This window comes from Lactuca virosa, chromosome 5, assembly GCF_052849685.1.
Source record: "Lactuca virosa cultivar CGN04683 chromosome 5, Lactuca_virosa_CGN04683_v6, whole genome shotgun sequence".
Lineage (NCBI taxonomy): Eukaryota > Viridiplantae > Streptophyta > Magnoliopsida > Asterales > Asteraceae > Lactuca > Lactuca virosa.
The window spans coordinates 345,159,075-345,183,257 of NC_136430.1; the positions used below are offsets into that span (position 1 = coordinate 345,159,075).

General features: G+C 36.7%; 1 pseudogene; it reads left to right on the top strand.

The window, feature by feature from the left end:
- Positions 1–12,528: 12,528 nt before the first annotated feature.
- On the top strand, positions 12,529–24,164 carry LOC145113355 (protein NRT1/ PTR FAMILY 6.4-like; annotated as a pseudogene).
- Positions 24,165–24,183: the final 19 nt, after the last annotated feature.

The window sequence follows — 24,183 nt, forward strand, 5'->3', positions numbered from 1 at the left end:
ATATAAGTACAAATATCAAATTTTAGATATTTACCAGATATATATAACAATTATCAAATTTTAGATATTTACCAGATATATATAACAATTCAGTCATTCAGATATCCTAGTTGTCAAGCAAATATGAATTTGGATTGGTTAAGCCTTAAAAATTGTCATTTTGCTATTTCATTTACGGATTTAGTTAAGCCTTAAAAAGTTGTCCTTTTGCTATTTCATTTACGGATTTACCAAACAATGCGAGTTTTATAAATACATTAGACTAAACTGCACAAATGGTCCTTGTGGTTTGCTCAAAATTGCTACTTTGGTCCAAAAAAGTTTGGATTAGCAGCAGAGGTCCAAAGTTTTCATTTTGTTGCTTGTTTGGTCCAATCTATTCTGATTTTTTTCAAAATGACGGATTTGCCCTTGTTAATATGATTTTCTCTTTTTTGTTAATTGTTTTCCTGATTTTCAGATTTAAAAAAAATAAAAATAATAAAAAATTAAATTAAATTTCTCTCTCTCTCTCTCTCTCTCTCTCTCTCTCTCTCTCTCTCTCTCTCATTTCTTCCTTTTCTTCTTCATTTTTATGGTAAAAACACCACCGGAGGTGGATGCATTTCCGGTGACCATCAAGAACAACTCCACCGGCGAGCCAATGGGCTGCCATCGCCACCACCAACACCTCCCTCGCCACCAACTGTTGCCTCCGTTAATGCTTCCTTCTTCTCGGATCAACAGAGGATCGAAGACCTCCATCCTCTTTTACGTTTTGTTGCCGATCACAACAGAAAGGGAATGAAGGCTTCGGGGATAGCCTTTTGCCGGCAGCCCTCCTCGTGACTGTGTAACCACCACAGATGAACCACCATAGGACCAAGTTTATTTGTTGCTCTCGTGTTTCTTTTCTGCTTTCGTTCAAGTTCTTTCTTCCCTAATCAGACAAGGACCGGAGAAACCCACTCCCAACCCTCCTCCTCATCCCCTTTCTGCGGACGATCACCACCCACATACATCCCCCTCAATCTGTTGCTGCTTCCAATCGGGTCCCTCTTCTCGATTAGACAAAGGCAGAGGACTGAAGTCATTATTCCTCCTTCGTGTGTTGCCGACCGATTGGATCAGAAGAAGAAAGAAGACGATGGTGGTTTCAAGATGAACAGAACACAAGCCCTAGCACCGTCCACGCCGTCTCTCGACCCTCCTGGCTCCATCAAACGACCCTCGGGTGAGCTTCAGAGGCTGCTACCATTCTCATTTCCTAAAACCCTAGGGTTTTCAGAGGTTGTCATCGCTTCAATCCCCAGCTTCGATCTATGTGTCACAGCCTGGAACTTTTAGGGTTAGGGTTTCGCTGCCAGAGCTTCGATTTGGTGGCGTTCATCTTTTCTGTCGGTGGTGTTCATCTTTTCTTCCGGTGGTGTTCACGATTTCCGACGAGAGTAAAGCTTGGGTGAGGGAGTAAGGGCGATGACGTTCTCTTAGAGAGAGAGAGAGATAGATAGAGAGAGAGAGAGAGAGATTTTTCATTTTTATTTTTTTTTATTTTGTTATAAAAAAAATTATAAAAATAAAATAGAAAATGCAAATTTTCTTTTTTTCTTTTTTTTCTTTTAATCAAAAAAAGTATTTAAATAATAAAAAAACTGAAAAAGAAAAAAAAATAAGGGCAAAATAGTCATTATGAAAAAGTTTAGAGAAAAGTGGACCAAACTCGCAACAAAATGAAAAGTTTGGACCTCTTGTGCTAGTCCAAACCTTTTTGGACCAAAGTGTCAATTTTCAGTTAACCACAGGGACCATTTGTGCAGTTTTGTCAATACATTATTAAACTTCGTTTCATGCGAAGTTATAACAAGAATTTCAAATCCATATTTCAACCAAAAAAGCACTAGAGTTGGCTAATGATATCATCATTCCCAGTGATTGTCGGTAGTAAACCATCATAAATTGGAAGTTGAATTTGACGCACAAGGTGGTTTTCCACTCTTAATTAAGTGTAGTGTCAAATCGACTCTTAATTAATGTGATTTTTTCATAACAAAAAATGTGTTAGATGAAATCACACTTATTACAACATATCGTTATAATAAGTTCCACAGTGTTTGTGGTTCTGATTTTATTTTTCTAACATCCCCTAATCTAATAAATAAGAACAATTTTGTCATGTGTCATTCAATTAGCCCCTCCCCATCGATTTATCCCGCTCAAAATACCAAAGTGAATTTCCACAAATACTATTCTGCTGGAAATTAGTTTCAAATTTGATAGCAAAAAAATCAGGAATTCCATAGCAAGAACTCAGTCATATCCAAACTTAATCACCAATTCTCGAAGGTAGATTCTCACTTAAACCCTAATACTCTTCTGTGACATCCCGATTTTCACGGCTAGAAAAGACCAATTTTGTTTATGCTTTATAAAAATCAGAGTATCTCTTTTAATAAAAGTGTTGCGGAATTTGTTCTCAGTAAAACATGATAAATACGTTATCAAAGCATTTCCGAAGAAATGTATTTTTATTCATTTTCAAAACCGTGGGATGTCATTGTCAATACAGAAACATAAACATAAACAGAACTTACATTCATTTACACTAGTGATCTACATCTCTTTTAAATCTCTCAGTGTAAAGTGGCTTCATATCGGCACATGTGATTCAAATAAGCTTGAGTGTGTCAGGTTGGGAAACCTGGTGAGTACATAGGGTTTTCAACCCACAACAATATAATTATTATGTTTAAACATAAAACAATCAACCCAATTACACATCCCCATTATCTTCTTTACTCTTAAGGATCTACCCTAAGAATCAACTATTCCTCGTTCATTCATTCCTAAGGAATCGGCACGAAGTCCATCGTCACCGGGGTTTAGGCACTAAGTCTGCATAGTCGCCAGGATTTATACAACAGGCACTAAGTCTGCATAGTCGCCAGAGTTTAGGCACTAAGTCTGCATAGTCACCAAGGTTAATACAACAGGCACTAAGTCTGCATAGTCGCCAGGGTTTTGGCACTAAGTCTGTGATAGTTTATATGCATAAGAACAATCCTATGTACTCATACAAACCCTAATGCTTGGATCTAGGTTTCTCTATTGTACATGCAATGAATCCAAGACTTACAAACTCTAATCTAGCATACATAATTTCGAAATTAACATATAACATCAGATCTAGATGTTTACCTCTTCAATGGAAGCTTGAATCTTCTTTCTTGGAGCTTAGAGTCACTTGGGAAGCAAGTGGCCGGAAATTGAAGGCTAAGGGTCTTATTTATACTGTAGGCTGCTAGGGTTTCAGTCTAAACCCTAATGGACAGCTTAATGACCAAACAGCCCAAGGAACCTTCTGGAATAGGGCCTTGGACGAAAATATGATGATCCTTCATCATAATTTCGTTCCCCCTTAGTCCATTAGGTTTCCCAGCCCAAAACTCAACTATCACACACTTGACAGTTTAAGCCCCTTTATTTAATTAATCTCTTTTAGTCACCAAATTAATTCCTAATTAATTTATGACTAATACTAATTAAATAAATATGATTTCTCCTTTAATATATTATTCTTATAATATATTAATAAACCATAATATCCTCTCTCTTTTCTTAAATTACCTTGTCAAGTTGCTTTGGTGAAGGCAACCCAAAAGGACCATGCATAACCGGGTCAAGTACATACCAAATATAGTTACGGACTTAGACACTAATCCAATAGTCTCCCACTTGGATAAGTCTAGTAACTATATCTCACATACGACTTCAGGATCCGGTTAGCAATCGTAGCTCTTATACGCTTCTGTCAACTCTGATCAAAAATCCTGTCCTTCAGATAAGGGATCGTATAATCCTCTGTTCTAGATATCATGCCGACAATACTTATTGTCCAGCATTTTGTTTCTCGATCTCTGATTTGTTCGACATAGAATTTAGTTGAACACATCAACTTCATCCTGACCGGGCCCGACACATAAGTCAAACCAAATCATCGAGTGGCCAAGATATCGCTTTTATTCTCTTAGAATAAAAGGAACAGATAAACTTTGATTTATATGCTTTTATTATCCACTAGCTAAGTTACACACAATAATACGTTTTATAACATCAAGTTACTGATGCGTTTTCGTGTTATCAATGCATAATCAACTAGCAAACAATAACCATATCTCTAGGTTTAAAGATTATATGATATTATCATCTTGCGATCACTTGTGATAACTTTCATGAAGTGATACTAGCAAGTGCGGGTTTATTCCAATGCTCAAAACATATTTCATAAGCACTCATAAACTTTGTAGCAAACCTTTGCTATGTCTAAAACCTTTTAGACAATCTACAAACAAATTTATGACAATCTTCTTTCATATCTACTTCCAACATATGAGCGATTGTGGACCGTTCGAATAATCTTATTATTCAGAAAGTCAAAACATGCAAAATTTAAACAATAGATAAATAATCAACACAAGTTAGTAACCTTTCTTATAAATAACACATCTTTATTTAATCATCAAATGTTGAATACAAAATTATCCATTACAAGTTTCCTACCTATCTAATCTAAACTAATATCGTCCTTTAGCCCAACGCTCCTAGCATGCTTCAAATGCTTGACCCTACTCAGTCCCTTCGTAAGGGGATCTGCTGGGTTATCTTCCGACGATACCCTCTTCACAACGAGGAGTCCCTCTTCTACCCGATGTCTAATAAAATGGTATTTCCTGTCGATATGTCGAGATCTGCCATGATCCCTTGGTTCCTTGGTCAAGGCAACCGCTCCTTCATTATCACAGAAAATTTCCATGGGCTCCTTTATGGATGGCACAACTCCAAGGTCTCCTATGAAGTTCTTCAACCATATAGCCTCCTTTGACGTCTAGCTTGCCGCAATGTACTCTGATTCGCACGTTGAATCAGCTACGGTCTCTTGCTTGGAACTTTTCCAAGTTACTGCTCCTCCGTTCAGGGTAAAGACCCAGCCCGACTGCGATCGGTAATTATCCCGATCCGTCTGAAAACTAGCGTCACTGTACCCTCGCACCCTTAAGTCATCACTCCCACCGAGGACTAGAAACCATTCCTTGGTCCTTCGTAGGTACTTAAGAATATTCTTGACAGCAATCCAATGTGCTCTACCAGGGTTCCCTTGATATCTGCTGACCATGCTCAAAGCGAAAGCCACATCAGGGCGGGTACAGGTCATAGCGTACATAATCGAGCCAACTGCGGAAGCGTAAGGTACTCGGCTCATATCAGCTATCTCTGCCTCTGTACTCGGGATCTGAGTCTTACTCAGTTTGGTATTGCATTGAATTGGCAACTCCCCTTTCTTGGAATTTTCCATACTAAAACGTTTTAGTACCTTTTCCAAGTATGTATCCTGACTGAGTCCTATCAGTCTCTTACTTCTGTCTCTCACTATCCTTATTCCCAGAATATACGCAGCCTCTCCGAGGTCCTTCATAGCGAAACATTTCCCAAGCCAAGACTTGACCTCCTGCAAGGTTGGGATGTCGTTTCCTATGAGTAGTATGTCATCGACATACAATACGAGGAAGCTCACTATACTCCCACTGTCCTTGACATACACACATGACTCATCTTCGCTTCGCAGAAAACCAAACTCTTTGACCTTCTCGTCAAAACAAAGATTCCATCTGCGAGACGCTTGCTTTAATCCATAAATGGATTTTTCAAGCTTGCACACTCTATTGGGATGCTTCACATCGATAAAACCCTCTGGCTTATTCATGTAAACATCCTCAGCCAACTTCCCATTAAGAAAAGCGGTTTTAACGTCCATCTGCCATATTTCATAGTCATGAAATGCAGCTATTGCGAGCATTACCCTAATAGACTTTATTTTAGCAACTGGCGAGAAGGTCTCATCATAGTCAACTCCAGGAGTTTGAGTAAAGCCCTTCGCGACCAATCGTGCTTTATAAGTGCGCACTTTCCCATCCATGTCTGTCTTCTTCTTGAAGATCCACTTGCACCCGACTGTCTTGCGACCTGGTACATTATCAACCAAATTCCAAAATTGGTTGTCATACATGGACTGAATCTCGCTGTCCATTGCCTCTTTCCATTTCGTAGACTCCGGGCCTGCCATGGCTTCCTTGTAGCTATTAGGTTCATCCAGATTTATTAGTGTACTATCACTAATAAACGTATCCCCGTCAGTAGTAATATGGAAACCATAAAACTGGGGTGGAACACTAACTCTACTCGAACGTCTAAGAGGTAAGGACTGATCAATTGGTTCAACAGGAGTTTCCTCCTCAGGTTGAACGCCGGTGTCAGAGGTTCCTTCATCTCCTGACTCTTGAAGCTCTTCAAGGTCAATCTGACTCCCACTGTCTCCTTGACTTATGAGTTCTCTCTCTCTGAAAACCCCTCTCCTAGCAACAAAGACAACATTGTCACTTGGTCTATAGAAGAGATAGCCAAAAGACTTTTGTGGATAGCCGATGAAATAACACTTCTCACTACGAGGTTCTAGCTTGTCGTGAGTCTCTCGTCTTACGAAAGCTTCACAACCCCAAACCTTGATATGTGCTAACGAGGGAGCTTTCCCTGTCCACATCTCGTGAGGTGTGTTTGTAACCTTCTTGGTGGGAACTAAGTTAAGGATATGGGCGGCCGTCTCTAAGGCATACCCCCAGAATAAGATCGGTAACGAAGCACGACTCATCATCGAACGAACCATGTCCAACAAGGTTCGATTATGTCTCTCAGCCACACCATTCAATTGTGGCGTTCTAGGAGGCGTCAATTGCGAAACTATTTCGCATTCTTTTAGATAGTCGTGAAACTCAAGACTTAGGTACTCTCCTCCTCGATCAGATCGAAGCATCTTGATTTTCCTGCCCAACTGATTCTCTACTTCATTCTTTAACTCTTTGAACTTTTCAAAGGTTTCTGACTTCTGCTTGATTAAGTAGATATATCCATATCTGCTATAATCATCTGTAAAAGTCACGTAGAAGCGACAAGCGTCCCTTGTGGTGGATCTAAAGGGTCCACATACATCTGTATGTATGAGATCCAATAAACCCTCACCCCTTTCACAAGAACCAGTAAAGGGTGACTTGGTCATCTTCCCAAGCAAACAAGACTCACACATATCATCATCCCTAAGGTCGAATGATTCCAAGACTCCACACTTTTGGAGTTGGGCTATGCGTTTCTTGTTTACATGGCCAATGCGACAATGCCACAAGCATGCTTTGTCCAAACATGTGGATGAATCAATATTCAAGACATCATTTCCTAAATTATCTATAATCAACACAGATTCATAAATCCCATTACAAGGTAATGCATTGAAATAAAAAACACCATTCAAATAAGCATTAATAGAACCATTGCTATTATCAAATGAATATCTGAAACCTTGTCTAAACAATCCATGAAAAGAAATGATGTTCCTTGCTATATCTGACGAATAGCAACAATTATTTAAATCTAGCCCTAACCCATTACTCAACACTAAGGAATAAACTCCGATCTTGGTGACTGGTGAGGACTTCTTGTTTCCCATGATCAAGTTTATTCTTCCATGCTCCACTTCCCTACTTTCTCTTAGCCCCTGTAAATCAGAACAAATGTGGTAACCACATCCAGTATCAAGGACCCATGAAGTAGCAAGTGATGAGTTACTAGATTTAATTAAATACATACCTGCAAAGGTGGGCTTTATCTTCCCATCCTTAATATCTTGCAGATATTTAGGGCAGATTCGTTTCCAGTGGCCCTTCTGGTGGCAATAGAAGCACTCTGCTTCCTTGGGGTCAGAAGAGGGCTTAATAGAACCTGCTTTGGTCCCACTAGAAGAGGAACCATCTTGGGTCTTACCATTTTGGTGGCTCTTAGAAGGAGCCTTCCTCTTTTTACCCTTTCCTTGGCCAATTGCCAGCACAGGAGAAGCTACAGTAGAGGATGATGCAATAGATTTGTCCTTGAGGTTGCTCTCAGCAGTCCTCAGGAGCCCTTGAAGTTTACTCAGGGTGACCTCTTCTTTGTTCATGTGGTAGCTCATTCTGAACTGGTTGTAGCAGGAAGGCAACGAGTGGAGGATGATGTCGATAGCCAAATCCTCATCAAACTTAACATTAAGTTTGAGAAGACGATCAACATACCTTTGCATCCTTTGCAAATGAGCGGTTAGGGATTCTCCACTCCCCATCCTAGCGGTGATCATGTTGGTAATGATCTCATAGCGCTCTTGCCTCACGCTTTGGTGGTACCTGTCCAGCAAATCTTGATTCATCTCATATGGATACATGTCCTCATAGGACTTTTGGAGTTCGAGGTTCATGGTGGCCAGCATGATGCAATGAACTTTCATAGTATCACGCTCGTGGGCCTCAAAGGCGGCCATTTCTTCAGGAGTCGCAACTTCTGGGTTGATCTTTTCTAGTTTCTCATCGAGGACATATTCTTTTTCCTCGTAGCGAGTTATCATGTGAATGTATCTCATCCACTCGTTGAAATTCGACCCATCAAATGTCACCTTTTGACATAGGTTCATCAACGAGAATGACCCAGAAGCGTTGTTGTTTGCGTTTGCGTTAGACATCTGAAATAGAAAGGAACAAAGTTTGATTAGAAATGAATCCCCAATTAAACGCCCAAATGAGAAATTAGGGCTAGGATCCAACAACATTATTTACAACTTAGAAAAGGGATGCCGTAATCTAAAAGTAAATAATTTGAAGGTAAGTGAATGACGATTCACTAATTTTCACCATGAAAAACGAAAAGAGATTAAGTTTTAAATGTATTTGAAAATTCCTAGATTTCTTTTGAGATTCATTGAACATTTCAATGGCATGTTTAAATCTCGATATGCACTTCAAATTTGCGACTGGGATGCCGAGGATCGCAAACAAGTTGTGAATAACCATGCGAATCAACATGGTGCACTCAATGTCTCTATCACCTAATCAATGTGCCGGTTAGCCACACACGCTCCATTGATCTATGATAAACATCGAGCCACCCTTTGCCACCAATGTCAATCCCAAATTAGTGTGCCGGTTAGCCACGCACGCTCCACTAACGTTTGACAAGAGTACAAAGTGTAATTCCATGGAATAACATCATTTTTCACATTTTACCCTAAAGTAACTAAGATTGAGAATTTATAAAACATTTTAGTTACTTTATTATTTCCATTATACTTATAATGAGGAATTAAGTGCCCTATCCTATCCGTTCGGCTAACGACCCTCCACCAGTCAAGCAAGCGGTGGGTGTGAGTGTACACCCATTAAGCGTCGTTTTATAGGCAACAACCTTATACCCACCTTATAGACCGACTTCGTGAATGAGGCCTACTAGCGATAAGACTGGCTTATTCTTATACATATATATTAATCTTATAATAAATAAAGTATAAGGTTGATTTTTAAACTTGAAAAAATCTAAGGGTTGAAATTTAAAACTTTTCAATAATTAAACTTTTAATCAAAGAATTTAAATTTCAAAACTTGAGGGCAAGTTTTGAACCTTTCAAAACACAAGGGATCAAATAACAAATAATATAAATCAAACAATTAATTTAATGATTATCTATATTTGACCTAATTCAATTTCTTGCAAGATAAGTTACCCAATTAATTCAAATAATCAATTTTAATCATATAAGGAATTTATTATCTAATCAATTGGTAATTATCTTGTGTTTTGGCAAGGATAATCTTTCAATAACAATAAAAATCGAATCTTATCAGTTAAAAACATATAAGGCAATTATCCTTTAGCAAAACAGCAAGAAAATCCGAAAATCCCTCTGTCTGACGCTCCGACTCGCCGAGTCACTCACTAGACTCGCCGAGTTGGGTTGACTCGCCGAGTCAGTTCGAACAGAGGGCCAAAAAACGTTTTTCAGCAGATAATCGATCATAGCATCACATACAACAGAAACCAATCAATGCTTTGATACCACTGATAGTTTATATGCATAAGAACAATCCTATGTGCTCATACAAACCCTAATGCTTGGATCTAGGTTTCTCTATTGTACATGCAATGAATCCAAGACTTACAAACCCTAATCTAGCATACATAATTTCGAAATTAACATATAACATCATATCTAGATGTTTACCTCTTCAATGGAAGCTTGAATCTTCTTTCTTGGAGCATAGAGTCACAATTGTAACTCCTCTAATGGCTTACAAACACCACAAGCAAGAAAGCAATTATGAGAGAGAGGGAGGATGCTTAATTTCGGCCTAGGGTTTCTCTTGGGAAGCAAGTGGCCGAAAATTGAAGGCTAGGGGTCTTATTTATACTGTAGGTTGTTAGGGTTTCAGTCTAAACCCTAATGGACAACTTAATGACCAAGCAGCCCAAGGAACCTTCTGGAATAGGGCCTTGGACAAAAATATGATGATCCTTCATCATAATTTTGTTACTCCTTAGTCCATTAGGTTTCCCAGCCCAAAACTCAACTATCACACACTTGACAGTTTAAGCCCCTTTATTTAATTAATCTCTTTTAGTCACCAAATTAATTCCTAATTAATTTATGACTAATACTAATTAAATAAATATGATTTCTCCTTTAATATATTATTCTTATAATATATTAATAAACCATAATATCCTCTCTCTTTCCTTAAATTACCTTGTCAAGTTGCTTTGGTGAAGGCAACCCAAAAGGACCATGCATAACCGGGTCAAGTACATACCAAATATAGTTACGGGCTTAGACACTAATCCAACAGTCTGCATAGTTGCCAGCGTTTATACGACAGACACTAAGTTTGCATAGTCGCCAGGGTTTTGGCACCAAGTTTGCTTGATCGCCAAGGTTTAGGCACCAAGTCTGCATGATTGCCAGGGTTTAGAGTACACCGGGTGAACACATCGTTCACAACACCTACAGGTTGCGAGCCTGCTAGTGTTCCACTGGACTGTCTAGAATAGTCCGTGGTTGTCATCCATACTCTGTTAGATGACGGGGCCATCATTTGGGAACAAGGCTTCTCACATCATCCACCTCTCACCCTTACCTCATGGTCTATATCACCTCTCAACTCATCATCCAACTCATATTTCATCTACCCATGTTTTACCCAACATATTATTTAGATATAAATACATATACAATTTAAATCATATAAAACTTGTATAAAATCGTTCATCCAGCATAGATAGCAAGTATACAGATAATATGCACACATAGCACGTAATTTATATAAAATACTTCATATCTATGTGTAAGATGAAAGTAACTATGCACTCACTTGAAAAGGTGGTGATTCCAAACTCAGACAGCGCTTCGCTTCTTAAAAAAATAATTTCCTTCGACGAAACCTAGTATTATTACCACTAGAGTTTAGTCTATTATTCGCCGAGACTAATTAATAGTCTAGCTATTATTACTATTATATAAGCGTTAAACAATACTTATATAACCCATAATAATAGCTCAAGTACTTATTATAAGTTCCTAATAACATTACTATAATTAAATAAAAGCTATATTAAAAATAGCGTAGGCGTAGCTCACTTACAGCGGGTTTTATAGAAAACCGGGATTTGCTTGGAGCAGCGTCCCCGAGCCAAAAATCTCTTCTTCTCGGAGCCGTCGAGCACTCCGGGGCTTCCGCCTCGTGCTAGGGAGGTTCCCTAGGCTTTTCGAGGGGTTTCGGGGCTAGAGAGAGAGTAAAGAGAAGAAAGAATGGGAAAGGTGTGAAGAAAATGAGGGTGGGAGAGGTTCTATTTATAGGGTGAAAATGGCTGAACTTGGTGCCACATGTCACCATCTAGTGGCAAGACTTGGGGAGAAAGCAATGGCCAAGATTGTGCCACATCACCCATTTTCGCACAACACACTTCCGACTTCTAAAATCTGTAACTTTTACATACGACCTCCGTTTTTGACGTTCTTTATATCCAATCTTAGGTAAAAATAAGATCTACAACTTTCATTTTGACTCTGTCGGCTAATTCTCGACCGATCTTAAATTTAACAGTACGAGGAGATTATACTGTTAAATGTCCGTGTAAAATTCATAACTTCTACATACGGACTCTGTTTTCGTTTGTCTTTTTACCGTTGAGTTCCTATTAATGAGATCTTCAATTCTCATTTAGGTCGCGTAGGCCAAAAACCGCTCGATCTAAAATTCGAGTTTCGGGTTGTGCACTGCTAAGCCAAATCTTAGAAAATTCATAACTTCCTCATACGAAGTCAAATTTGGGCGTTCTTTTATTGTATGTTCTCGGTTTAACATATACTACAACTTTTGTTTAGATTTCTAAGGCTAAAAAGTCCTTCATCGTAAATTCACTATTTACGTCTCCCGGTGTCGTGCCGGTTTTGCCATAAAACTTCGACAGACTATAACTTCTTCGTTATAACTCGGATTTCAACGTTCTTTATATGTATGGAACCCTTGAGACGTATTCTACTTGGTTAATATTATTTATTCTAAATAATCTTTTGTCAAAAAGTCATCTTCGACTCCTATTATCTCTAAATTGACTAGCCTGGATCTACGGGCATTACATCTTCTCTCTCCAACAATGGTTCGTTGCAAGAAACGGCGTTCGAAACGCTACATCCAGGTAATTAGCCTTTGGAGTCGCGATTGACTTTCTGGAAGGAACTTCTGCCCTGCCGATTACTTTCGCTTCACATTCCTCGAATGGTTGTCGTCTTCGTCACAGCTGGTAAGCCTGGTTTCTCTAAATATCAGTCTAGAGTTTGAATTTCTTCTCCTCCACCTCCGTTTCCATCTTCTAAAGAACATCAAATCACCTTAATGTTAAGACTCCTTGATTATTTCTTTAATTTTTAGGATAATATGAAAGAAATCATTTATGAGGTCCATCATCATTTTTGTCCAGGTTCGTTTGCTTTAATCTCTATTTTGGTCTTCCATCTTTTTTTTAATGAAATAACAATCTTTTTGTGAAATTCATTTTAGGGTAAGTATGAGTGTTTGTAGATAATTGTGTATTCTAGGTGTATTTGAATCATCCTGTGCTTTTACAAATAACAGGGTGGTTTTTATGTTGCAGGTGCGAAGGCATTTGCTTTTGTTGAGATGCTCTTGTTGGTGATAAATCTAAAAGATTTACAACAAGAGAAGAAGAGAAGTTCAAATTTAATGGGAAGTAAGTACCTGTACTTTTGCACCTTTAATCTCTATTTCTTCCTTTCTCTTTATAGTTTCTACAAAAATGCAGTTTAATTACTTTTTATGCTGCTCTTTTGGTATTATGTTGTGATTAAAGCTTTTTGTTGAGTAGAGCCCGGAAGGATGCCAAGAAGAGATTACATGGTAATGAAAACTATTATCCATGAACTCTGGAAACCATTTTCAGTTTCAAAAATTGAGGTTAGTATATTTATTATTCATCTTCTTCCAATTTACAATACAGGTGATGAATATATTAAATTTGCTTGATGAAACTTTTAGTTTTTAAGTTTGTAGGTTAACTGTTTGATGAAATGTCTAAGTCAATTACAACTGCTTTCTTTTGAATAACTAATAAATAAGTTGTTGATTGCAGGCTCTATCTCAGCTTAACATTGAGAGAACTCCAACCCAGGTACCAATTTTTACCATTTTACAGATTAAACAATTCAAATTTATGAAGTGATTAAACCATCTTACCTTTTTTACTATTAAATAAACAGTTTTTACTTGGTTACCAGATTTATTTTGATCCCAGGGCAAAAAAAATATAGAAAATGACAACTTACTTTTACCATTTTATTGATTTAGCCATTCAACAATTATAATAATAATAATAATTATAGAAAAATAAATTATTGTAAACAGTCAAAAAAAGTATAGCGGTTTAATATTCTCTTTTACAATGGTTTGTTTACACCGGTTTGTTTTCAACTTTTTACTAATGTATCAGTTTTCATCATTAACTTTTTTTGATAATATTAATTTGGGTCCAAAGGATTTCATTATTTGTCATTATCAAAGGGTATTTGGGCATTTGTGATATAGACATATAAAGTTGCAATTTTCTTACAAATTTATAATATAATATATATCATATTCCATTAACGACTTGATGAGCCATTTGGTAACATACCTCTATGGAAATTTGCATCTTTGTTCATCAAAATCTTCAAATATTGTCACAAACTTCACGAGTTCTCTCAATCTGCTTGCTTTTTTCCAACATATTCATAGCAGATGCTAAATTTGGCCGTTTCTTAGCCATCCTTATCTTTTCAGCTATTTGTGCTTTGGTAACTTTCTTTCTACACCTAATCACACAAATTTATATTGATTTCATTTATTAATTCTGTAAATAATAAGCATACATAGGGGTTGCTTCTTCTTTCTGTCTGTTAAGTCATCTATGGTAAATGTGGCTGACTGAAACTAAATGACCATTTTACCTTTACATTCCATTAAGGTCATTAAGTACAAAAGAAACAAAGTCTAACATGTTGAATTGAATTTGAACCAGGGTGATGTTAATGACACTACAAAATTCGAATTTTGTTAAAGGGGTGTTTATGTGGTTCTAAGGTTATCAGAAGGAGGATAAGTGGTTTTTTGACACTCTGGTGCTATTGATTCAATAATCCGATGAGGTATATTAGATTGAAGAATCCTATGAATTATGTTTCTTGCATTATTTCGAAGGACCGGTATAAATGTGTTATTAAATTCAAAAGGAAGATCATTAATTTCTAAATTTCAAATAAAGGGCGATTTGGTCTTTTTTTGGTGGATATAATTTCGATAGTGTTAAAGTTGATTTTATGGTTCTGGGTTTAGAAAGGAATTTGAAGTTTTGGTGTAATAATTTGGAAAAAGGGCATTTCAGTCTTTTTTGAATTTTGGCATATGCGACAGTTCTCTGGTTAGTCTGGATATTCGATTTTATGCTATACATGTGGGGCTTCGGATTTGATTTGAAGTCTTTTGAGTCTTGACCGTCTGGTGCAATAATAAGTTCTGAGGGTACTTTGGTCATTTTTCTGGATTATTACAAGAATGTGCTTTTTTCTGTGATAGCAAATGAAGTTTCAATGCCTATGTGGTTATCGAATCAATTGTAATTGGATTCAGGGAATTTGCAACCTTTATTATACCAAAAGATCTAAGGGGTATTTTCGGTATTTTGTTAATAAAAAAGAACTTGCTGGAATTTTTTTTATCGATTCAAATCCTTGTTATTTTGATTTTACTCATTATTGTTACAGTATAGTTGTTGGTGGCGTGCTCAAGCCATGGAAAAGTGTCTTTGCATACATACAACACCTATTCAGATTTCAGTGTGACCCGTTCTTGTGTAAATTGAGAGCATTTTTATTTTTATTTTTATTTCAATTGTTGACTTAATGTTGTCTTTGAATGTGTTTGACTGTATTTGTTCATCTGGAATTCACATTTTCTTTATTTCATGTTCTATTTGTTCATTTAAACATTTTGTTTGTTTCATGAAAGTTGTTTTTATGGTGAGAAGAAATGAAAATATGTTTTTGTATCCAGTTTCCTGTATGTGTTTTCTATAAGAAATAGAAAAGTTAAAGAATACAAGATTATAGAGGAGATAAGATCCGATTAAAATTGATGTATTTAAAAAAAATCAATCAAATGTATGGCTATTAAAAAAGTTGCTAGAAGATGTATGTAATTAATAAAAAAGTACAGTAATGTTATAATAGAACTCATAATCATATAAACAGCTTGCACAACTATTTATTATCTATGCTAAAACTTTTATCTTTGTAAATCAATAAATCTTTTGCAAATATTTGATTAGTCGACTTCGAATTATCAATACTGTATTTTATTTCTTCGATAGTGACTTGAATTATGAATACTTACAAATTACAAAGTTATTAAAAAAATACAATATTACAATTCATAAGTTTTTCTAAATTAATGATATATTATTTTATTACATAATCAACTTTTTAATTCTATTTAAAATTAACACCCGTGGGTTCCACGAGTTTTAACCTAGTATATTTATATATCCACACAAGATGTCTAATATTCAAACCTTCACACACTTAAAATATTGTTAGTGTTCCGCGATTGATATTTTATGTGGGCCATAAAAAGGGTTGATGTTGACCGTTTACATGATTAGGTTTCCCGGTTTATCAACTTTTGAAATGTCTTATAAAAAGAGTCATTGAAACCATGTATTTCAAACAAATATTTATCTTTTAAAATATTAATTTTATTTTTATTTATTTATCACATATTGCTTCACAAATATATATCTAACATCTTCCTATTTCTCAAAGAGTATTTTGGGAAAGTTACTCGTGAAGGTAATGAACTATCATTTTTGTTAGTCGCTTTTTTTGTACATTCTTTACAAGTACTGAACTTGTTTTTGATGTTTACAAAATAGCATTATGGCTTGTTGTAAAAGTATCATGCGACTTTGGCATCTCCGACGACACTCATGTCACTTTCTCATGTGAGTTATTGGCTCTTCGAGTTCAGGTTGTTCATCAGCTTCGATTTTCGATTTCTAGTGCAACTTTGAGATCATGTTGTGCATCAGCTTTGATTTTTGATTTCTAGGGTTTTTGAAATCGTTCCAAAAATAAGAACACGAATATAGGTTTTTAATTCCAGATTGCATTCCATGAACATGAACCTAGGGTTTCTTGAATAGTTCAAAATTAAGGGTTCGATTTTCGATTTTCTAGGGTTTCTAAGACCATTCAAAGAACAAGAACAAACCAAGAACCTGTGGATTTCCATATTCGATTTTAGGGTGTCTAAGGGTGCGTTTAGTTGCGGAAAAATGATCCGTTTTCCGGAAAAATTTTCCAAGAAAAATGAGAATTTTGAAAACGCGTTTAGTTCGTCTATTTTTCTAAATTTTCCACGGAAAATAAAAATTTTCCGTTTTCTAAATTTACAAAGAAGTTTGAAATTTTTGGAAAACCAATAATTATTGTTTTCCACGTTTTTCTAATTCCAAAATTTTTCTAAAATATAAACACACACTCACTCACACCTCTACCTACCCCCACCTTAATACCCCCAACTGTGACATCCCCTAATTTCTCGGTCAGAAAAGACCGATTTAATTTATGTTTTTTAAAATAAAATCAGAGAAATCTTTTTAAAAGATGTTGCGGAATTGGTCATCAAAACAAAACATGATAAAAGTTTGTCAAAACCTTTCTTTAAGAAATATATAATTTCCTTTTATATCAAAACCTCGGGATGTCATGTTCCGATACAGATCAAAAGCATAAACAAGACATTATAAGCCTTACAACAGTTATTTATAACTATTGGCCTATAATCCAAAAATCACTCATTATCATCATCCGACAATGCTCGGGGTCCTCTACCTGTAATATAAACAGCTGAGTGGGTCAGGCTTGGAAGCCTGGTGAGCATATAGGGTTTTCAACCCACAATACATAATTTAATATGCTTAAACATCAATCAATCAACCGAATTACCCCAACCCCATTATCTTATTTATTTCTTAAGGGTTTACCCTAAGAATCAACTATCACTCCTTCCTAAGGATTCATCCTACGGAATAGACACAAAGTCACCTTGTCACCGAGGTTTATACAACGGACACTAAGTCCATAGCTGCCAAGGTTTATTCAACATGTGCTAAGTCCATAACTCTCATTTATCGACAGTATTATTTACAGGTATTCCCCCTGCAATAAATGCCAATGGGTTTTTAGAGTACAGCAAATGAACATATAGTTCATTACACCTACAGGTTGCGGGCCTGCTAGTGTTCCACAGACTGTCTAGAATAGTCCATGGTTGTCATCCATACTCTGCTGAATGACGGGGGCCCACGTTTGGGTAAGGGCTTTTCTCATATTGCACCACTCACGCCAACGTTTGGGTAAGGGCTTTTCTCATATTTCACCCCTCACTATCAACTCATGATCTCATTTCACCACTCACTCTCAACTCATGATCTCTATCACTGATCATCTCATCTATCCAACACACTTTTCATCACACCCACTATTTCATTTACCCATGTTTTACCCAACATTTTTCGTAGATAAAAATACATATACAGTTTAAATTATTTAAAAACCTGTATAAATCATTCCTTCAACACCCATCTCAAATAAACAAACAACATATATTCACACAGCACGTATTTTATGTAAAATACTTCATATCTATGTGTAAGGTGAAAGTAACTACACACCCACCTGATTTAATGAAAATCGGGCAGCAATTCGTTTCCTAAAACGATCATTTCTAATAAAACCGGGAGTTTTATTGAGAAACCGGGCTCTGCGAGGGTCGGGCTTCGAAACCGAAAAGATAAATTTTTCGGGCTTCTCGGGCACTTCGTGGTGTATTCCGGGGGTTATAATCGATACCGGGGCTTTGGGGAATGTTAAGATGAAGAAAATATGGAAAAAGGGGTTAAAAGTGGCAAAACTACCCGAGAAGGCTCGCATACCCCTTCTATTTATAGGGTCCGAAGGTCGGCTTAGAAGGGTGGGGTCCGCAGGCGAGGGTCCGCAGGTGCTCGCACATGGGCTGTGCGTGCGAGGGCCTCGCTGGAGGCTTCTGATTGGACCGCTTCGGACTGCTCTTCGGTTCGGACACGTTGCTGATGACACACCGAGATCGGACACGGGGCAGCCTCCTATTGGACCGAACCTCGGACTCGAGAAGAACATGACACGCCTCGCCAGGTGGCTTCGGTGACTCAGCAGGTTCCGGACACACGTCGGATGCGAAGCGAGGACACGTGGCCGAAGTCCACGTGTGCGAAATTCCTCGGTTTTGGGGATTTTTCTCGATTTTCACTCCAAAACTTCTAAAATCCATAACTTTCGCATACGAGCTCCGTTTTTGACGTTCTTTATATGCATGCGTAGGTAAAACTACGCTCTACAACTTTCGTTTAGACTTCGTCGGCTAATTTTGACTTTAATTTTTATATTATTATTTTTAACAGACCGGGACAGGAATTCCGTTAAAAATTCATAACTTCTTCATCCGAAGTTCGTTTTCGTCAGACTTTTTACCGTTGTACTACTATTTACGAGACCTTCGATTCTCGTTTAGGTCGTGTCGGCTAAAAATCACTCGATCTAAAATTCGAGTTTTTAGCTGTCTACTGCTAAGCTGAAACTTCGAAAAATCATAACTTCCTCATACGAAGTCAGATTTGGGCGTTCTTTTTATACCTACTCTCGGTTTAACGAACACTACGAGTTTCGTTTAGATTACTAAGGCTAAAAAGTAGTTTATCAAAAACTCACTTTTTACGACATTCGGCACCGTGCCGGTTTATCGCGAAACTTCGACAAGTCATAACTTCTTCGTTATAACTCGGATTTCGGCATTCTTTATATATCTGTAATCCTTGTCACGCCCACTACAAGTTTCTTAATAGATATCGACTTTATCTAAAATTTAATTTTTGACGCTCATTTTTATTCTTAATTAATTAAACCCTAATAATTAAGCATAAAACACATAATATTCACATAATTCCTTTTCATTTCTTCAAAATGAGTCACAAAGGTTAACCTAGACTATCATGTCAATATAATGCCTAGCCTAGAAACACGGGCATTACAACAACCCACTACACCCACACATACCCACTCCCAAGCCCCCCCCCCCCACACACACACAAACACACCCACCCCCACCCCTACAAACACACACACACACAACCACAAACACACACACACACAACCACAAACACACACACACACAAACATACATACACACACCCACCCCAACCCCCACTCATACCTACACCCCCACAAACACACACACACACACACACACAAAAACACACCCACACCCACCCCCACCCCCATAAACACACACATCCACACACACACACACACACACCCACCCAACACCACTACCACAATCACCGCCTACCATTACCATCACCACCACCACTCATACCTACACCCCCCCCCACACACACGCACACCCACACCCACCCCCACCCCCATAAACACACACACATCCACACATACACACCCACCCAACACCACTACCACAATCACCGACCTACCATTACCATCACCACCACCACTACCCCATCACCACCGCCGCCGCCACCACCACCGTCGCCATCATCGACACCACCACTGCCCCCGCCCCCACCCCCACCTTATCACCGCTACCGTTTTTTAAAAATGAAAGCCGATAGAAATATACACATCTAAACGTATTTTCTAATTTTCTAAAACTGAAAATGAAAAATGAATAAGTTTTAACTAAACGCGTTTTCTAAATTTTCCAATGAAAACTGAAAACTGAAAACGAAAAACGAAAACTGAAAAGGGAAAACGAAAAACAAAAAATGAAAACTGTTTTTCCGTAACTAAACGCAACCTAAACTGTTCATGCTAATGTTTAATTTTCCATATTTGATCTTAGAACCCTACCGATTTCTTGCATGTTTTTCATGTAGCCATGCTATCTTTTTCAGCTCGATCTAATGTTGGAATGAAGTTCAAATTTTAGCAGACATGAAAAATATGTTTAAGTTATTCATAGTGTTCATAGTTTCGTCGGAATATTCATATATTCTCTAGAAAATTTTTGTATTGGGTGGAAAATTCATCTTGACCGGCTAAACCTACAATAGCCGGTCATAATGGTATTTTGTGAACATAAAAACAAGCTCAATGATAGATAAGGTATAAAAAATGAATAAATGTGAACAAAAATGATAGCTCGTTACACACACACACACACATATATATATATATATATATATATATATATATATATATATATATATATATATATAACTTTTCCTCTTTTCCTTATAAATCTAGCACCCATTTGCTTCTTTATCTCCTAATTTATAAGAACATTTTTTTCATCTTAAAGTTTCAAAGACGAACCTTAAATTGAATAAGGAATTGAGTTTGGGATGAAAGTGGAAAGTGGAACCATGTAACATGAACTGTTAAGAAAATCCGAGATAGGATATCTTTCAAAGAAAATGAATTTTAATATAATGAGAATGAAGAATGTACGAAATTGTTGTGACAAAACATTTTTTATAAAAATAAATGTAAGATGACATAATTATCTTTTATCAATTTGTTCCCCGTGGGCATCATATTCTTATTTCACATTAAGAAAACACATCGAAACATCCGATAGTTGCTAGGTGACATTTGATATAATGAAATATAAATAAAAGAAAAATCTTACAAACTAAATTAAGATATATGTATTAATTGTCATAAAATAAACTTGGGTTACAAACTTGCTCAAAGTGGAGTGTTTGCATTTTGTATTTAAACTAAACCAAAACAATAAAACAAAAAATACATTAGTTATTTAAGATGACAGTGCATTATGCACTTACATTACATATACTTCAACATGCCTTCTCATATTTTGATCTTAATACGCATATGCCGCATTTGTTCTATTTGTCTTATGATTTATATGAGAAGGTTAAACCAATAATGAAATATAACAATTTTAACACGTATCACTTACAAGTTGCAATATCTACCTTTTCAAAAATAAGTTTGAATATACATACATCATTATCTACATTTCATTTTTACTAAAACTAGTTGTAATCATATATTACAAAATACTATTACTTCACATTACTATAATAGAAGTCGGTTTGTATTGTTTGAAAAAAAAAGTTAGTTTGTAAACGAGAAACAACCTTAAACCCTAATTATCTATTACAAAACTATCTTTTAATTTAATTTCTATCGACCAAGGGTAAATATGTCATTTATCAACACCTCGTGCTATTACACTAATCTGTAAAATAATATTTTGTGTAAATTCCAATGACAATCTCATGCATTCTCACATACAAGCTAAAAAGACACAAATACCCTTCACATGATATCAATACCCAAATGTGCAATATAACAACCTACTTCCAACTTCTCTAACCACACAATCTCATTCATTCCCATCTAGACGCTTAAAAGACAAAAATACCCCTCACATGATATTAATAGATGAAAGCACACATTATGTCAATAATTCAATTAAAGATACCTGTTGAAAAAGATGGTCTTAATTTCTATAAATTAGAGTGAAAGTGTGAAAAACATCACCTCATAATTTCATATCTTCCTCTCAATTTCACACACACATTCCAAAAATGGTAAGTCTTCACTTAACCAACATCATCTTATTATATTATATTCATACTTGATAGTTGATACTACTACTAATTCATGTTTAAATTTACCATTTTAACAGGTTTGTTCTACTTCTACGAATGAGAATGAGAATGAGAATGAAGAAGATGAATGTGTAGATTTCAAAGGGAATCCTGCTGACATGTCCAAAACAGGTGGATGGGTTGCAGCTGGACTGATTTTAGGCACTGAACTCTCAGAGAGAATCTGTGTGATAGGAATAGCAATGAATTTAGTAACATATCTCCATGGATCTTTGCATCTTTCTTCATCAAAATCTGCAAATATTGTCTCAAACTTCATGGGCACTCTCAATCTGCTTGCCCTTTTTGGAGGATTCATAGCAGATGCTAAAATCGGCCGTTTCTTAGCCATCCTTATCTTTTCATCTATTTGTGCTCTCGTAAGTTTCCAAATCACCATTTTACCCTTACATTCCATGAACATCATTAACTAAATATTTTAAGAAACATCCCCTATGTTGAATTGAATTTTGAATTTTGAATTTTGAACCAGGGTATGGTGTTACTGACACTAGCAACCACCATCCACCGCCTGAAGCCGCCATCATGTGAGAACTCAGGCGGGTGGAAATGCATAGAAGCCACCGGAAGTCAACTGGTGATGCTCTACATAGCACTTTACACGGTGGCACTGGGTGGTGGTGGGATAAAGTCAAATGTCTCAGGGTTTGGGTCTGACCAATTTGACAAGTCAACACCCAAAGATGAAAAGAAAATGGTTTTACTTTTTCAACAGGTTTTATTTCTGTATCAGTGTTGGATCTCTTTTTGCAGTGACTGTAATGGTTTATTTACAAGATAAAAAAGGTTGGGGGTGGGGGTATGGGGTGTCTGCTGGGACTATGGGTATAGCTGTCTTTTTGCTGTTGTGTGGGACCCGGTTTTATCGGTATAAAAAACCAAAAGGGAGCCCTTTGAGTGTTATATGGAGAGTTGTGTTTTTAGCTTGGAAGAATAGGAGATTGTCTTACCCTAATCATCCTAGTTTATTGAATGGCTATGATTCCTCAAAAGTTCCACATACTGACAAACTCAGGTAAATAAAATTTTATATGGAAGAAGAATTTACAATCATCTATGAATTTATAAATTATATGGTGGTATATTATATATAGGTACCTTGACAAGGCTGCAATAATGGCAACAAATGAAGCAAATGAAGATTTATGGATAGTTTCAAGTGTAACTGAAGTTGAAGAAGTCAAAATGGTTATAAACCTAATCCCAATCTGGTCAACAGGGATCCTCTTCTGGACAATTTACTCTCAGATGAACACTTTCACAGTAGAACAAGCAAACATCATGAACAGAAAACATGGAAGATTCAACATCCCTCCAGGATCATTCTCCTTCTTCCTCTTCATATCCATTCTCCTATTTACCTCCCTTAACGAAAGGGTAATTGTTCCTTTTGCTAGAAGGATCACAAATTATCCAAAAGGTCTCACAAGTCTTCAAAGAATTGGAATTGGCCTTGTGTTTTCAGTAGCAGGAATGGTGGCTGCTGCCATTTGTGAGATAAGAAGGAAATCTGATATGAAAAATGGTATCAAAACGAATGCTTTTTGGTTAGTGCCTCAGTTTTTCTTGGTGGGTGCTGGTGAAGCTTTTGCTTATGTTGGTCAACTTGAGTTTTTCATCAGAGAAGTACCTGAGAAGATGAAGTCCATGAGTACAGGTCTGTTTCAAACTACTTTAGCTATGGGGTTTTTTGTGAGTAGTTTGTTGGTGTCATTGACTAACATGGCAACTCATGGGAAATGGCTCAAGAACAATTTGGATCAAGGGGAGTTGAATAACTTCTACTGGATGCTTGCAATTCTAGGAGTGTTAAACTTTTTCGGGTTTTTAATCTTGGCATCTAGACACCAGTATAAATCGCAGCATTATGAAAAGGAGATTGAAATTTGAGACAAGAAGGATTGATGAAATATAGCTATATAGAAAAAGAATCAAAGATGTAAGCATTAATGTAAAGAAAGAAGACAAATAGTGAAATAGCATATAATGTATATAGGTCATAGGATAAGA